The sequence below is a fragment of the Salvelinus sp. IW2-2015 genome, unplaced genomic scaffold (assembly GCF_002910315.2).
Source record: "Salvelinus sp. IW2-2015 unplaced genomic scaffold, ASM291031v2 Un_scaffold16326, whole genome shotgun sequence".
In the NCBI taxonomy this organism is placed as follows: domain Eukaryota; kingdom Metazoa; phylum Chordata; class Actinopteri; order Salmoniformes; family Salmonidae; genus Salvelinus; species Salvelinus sp. IW2-2015.
The window spans coordinates 1,891,709-1,895,274 of NW_019957535.1; positions in this window are offsets into that span (position 1 = coordinate 1,891,709).

Below are 3,566 nucleotides of genomic sequence, written 5' to 3' on the forward strand. Positions count from 1 at the left end.
CCATGATGCCGCAAGCGCATTGTCATCTCCGCGTTACCACGGAGCCCCTGGGCGGTCGGGGCTTCAATATGATTGACAGCCCTCCTGTTCTCACACGGGCTAGCAGTGGGAGAATGCAGGACAGCGGTGGAAATGCGTACAGGAGAACCCTCCGGCACTGGTGCGCAAAAGCGTCTACCCTAGTGGCGGTTCGTCCTGGGCTCGTAGAGAAAACCATAGGGACATTGCGCGTTCACACGTGACGCGAACAGGTCCACCTCGGCTCTCCCGAACCGTTCCCATATTTGAGAAACAACATCGGGGTGCAGTCGCCACTCGTCGTCTCGGGGACCCCCTCGAGACATGAGGTCTGCTCCGATATTCTGACAGCCTGAATGTGCGCTGCGTCAACGAGCGAAGGTGCTCGTGAGCCCACAGCACAATTCCTCCGCCAACCGGTGGAGTGCAGGAGACCTGACTCCCCTTGGCGATTATATAGGCTACTGCGTTCTGATTGTACCCAGACGCGTGAGGTGAATCACTGTCTGTGTCGTGTGTGTGATCGCCAGCTCTGCTGACGGGGCCAAAACCAGTAGGTCGTCTAGGTAGGCTAATAGCCTTATCCCCTGACGGCGCAACGGCTCCAATGCCGCCTCCACACATTTGGAAAACGTGCGAGGTGCCAGGGCGTACCCGAATGGCATTCTCGCATACTCGTACGCCACCCCTTGAAAGGCGAAACGCAGAAACTTCCTGTGACGCGGAAGTACYGGCACATGAAAGTATGCGTCCTTTAGATCTATGCTTACACAAAAGTCTCTGTTGTGAATACATTCCAGTAGACGTTTTGTCGTGAGCATTCGGAAAGGCCGTTTGGCTACGCTCTCGTTGAGAGTGCATAAATCCAATATCGGCCTCACCCCCCCCGTCTTTTTTGGCACTAGGAAATAGGGCGAATATAGCCCGCTGTTCCTTTGCTCCTGGGGAACTACTGTGACCGCCTCCTTCGCCAAAAGTTCCGTAATCTCTTTCACAAGAGCGGCTACTTTCTCTGGCGTCTTCATCACCGTCTCCACCACACCCGAGAACGGGGGTGGAGTTTGATGGAATTGAATGGCATAACCCTTCTCCAGCGTCCGACTTAGCCAGGAGGAGAGGGTGCAGCTTTGCTGCCACTCCCAAAAGTGCTCTGAGAGCGGGAGAGCGCGAAGCTGTGGTACAGACAGTAGGGAAGGACCTGTATTYCTCTATGGCCCAAGCCGCCGCTGTCTCCCAACACTGAAGTGGTGGGACAGCCCAAGGTGGGCCCCCTACGAAAGGGGGAGGGAACACTAGCACGTTCTGTGAGAATCGGGGGCGMCGACACTTCGGTTATGCATGTAACCTTGTGGTTCCAGCCCTCCGTGAACTCAGCACGGGTCTGCGCTACACTAATTGAGGCGCTGGCCTGAATTAGTACGCCGTCTCCCAATAGCGACTGTTTAATCGGCCCGACAAAGGGGCTGTGTACACAGGCTGCTATTAAAACTCCTATCTACTTCACTCCTCAGAGTGTGTAGTGTTGGGTTTTTATGAGGTATAGCATGACGGCTCATTACGAGCRTCCGTCTTGCTTTCCCCTTTTCATTCCCACTCACAACGTCCCTCTGTGTGTACTCAGCTCCGCAATGGGCTGAGCTACACACAAAGTGGTGAGAGGAAGAGAGAGAGAGATAGAGCGAGGAGGAATCTGAGCGGTCTCAGTTTTGTTTTGGAAAAGAGGTTCTCTTGTGACAAAGTCAGATGGAACACATTCTTTATTAAACACAGACACAACAACTCCTCCATCCCTTTGCAGGGGTGGGGGATGAACAGTGGGCGCCCTCACATGAAGTGCAGCGCTCTCTCCCGTCCTCTCCCCCTCGTCCCGTCATGGCCGTCGYCTCTTCTGACTGCCTCTCGGCTGCCAGGGCGACGAAATAAACGRGGTCTCTCTCGTCGGTTTCACCGCYGCCTTCTCTGGTGCTGCCGGAGGGGCYGGGCCCGCTCTAGGYACTCCAGGTGCGGCTGCTCGACGGGCTCTCCGTCTGGCCGTAGACCSTGGTCTACTGGAGACGGTGGAGCGATGGGGATCTTTCGTAGCTGTTCTAGAGCTTCCCGCCAAAGGCAGGTGTCTAGCCAGCTGCTTTCTCTCCTCCTCAAGCTTCCCAAAATGCGCCGTCGCATCAGKGACGGCGGCTCCAAAGAGACCGCTGTCAGAGATGGGGGCGTTCAATAGGGCGGCTTTGTCGGTCTCCTTCATAGCCGTCAAAGACAGCCAGAGGTGTCGTTCCATTACCACCGAAGTGGCCATAGATCTCCCCGCACATACAGCCGATGCCTGTGTGAGATGGAGAATGGCGCCGGAAATCTTCGACGCTTCCTCCATCTCCTCTCCCGACAGCCCCTCTCTACCCGTGGTCAGACGGGATAGAGAGGCTGCCAAGAGGGCAATATTATTCGCTGCTGCTACAGCCTGTGTACTAAGAACAAAGGACTTCTCAGCCAGCTGTGCTGTGAGACGGTCCTTAGTCGTTGGTAATGTGGGTCTCTTGGCAGACGGCCAAGAGCTCGAACCTGGCACGAGGTACGCCGCTAGGGCGGCCTCGAGCTTAGGGATCTCTTGAGGCCGTTGTCTGTCAACGTTAGTGAATGGAATATAYGCCTTCACCGGCGCTCTGGCCGTCAAAGGCGTTTCCCATGCACCCTCCACATACTTGGCGAGCGAGGGCATGGTCGGTGCCAAAAGTACCGCTGCCCGTCTTGGTCTGGAATAGGGGCCGCCCACCATTAAATCAACTTCCGAAACGGAGGGAATGGGGGGCAGTGTAATTTCCAGCCTGCTCGCAGCCCGCTCAATGAGCCCTGTAAAATCAGAGCGCAGAGAGGCTACTGCGTAGGAGGGGGCTGCTGAAAATTCAGAGCCCGTCTCGTCCTCGCCTAAGGATGAGAAAATYACCTCTCTCTCCCTWGGGAGGGGGTTCTTTTCAGCCTCGGTCGGTAGACTGGATTTTATCKGAGAATAATCCAGACACTTCCCAACATCCTCATCCTCTCTAGAGGCGCTGTCATCATATGACGCCTCAGAGTCTGAGGCYATCATAGAAAYCRCGTCCTCGAGAGGGAAATCCTCATWGAAAAATGCCCATCGCTGTTTCCTCTCCTTTAAAGAAAGGAGTGAACAGCTAGCGCATTCCGGAGGATCTGTGAGGCCGCCCCTAGCGTGCTTTGMACCTAAGCACACAAAACAAAGTTCGTGCTGGTCCAAAGCCGCCATAGTGGAGCAGCGACACTGAGCTCTTAAAAGAGCTTTTGGGGGTGGAAAAKTGCTCATTGAAGGACGACGTCTACAACAGGATATCGACGACGGGTTCGTCCTGAGATTCTTCTCTTCTCTTCTAGGCTTCTTCAGTCCAGTCCTGTCGCTGAAGATAATGGGAGGCTGATTGAGGGGAAGCGTCCCCTTATATAGGGACACCTGTACTCCTAWTGGCTGCAGGTGTGTGCATCATTTTTTCTCAGGCTATTCGCTGCCTAGGCAGCGGGGTAAACCACTAGGAGCAGAGCTC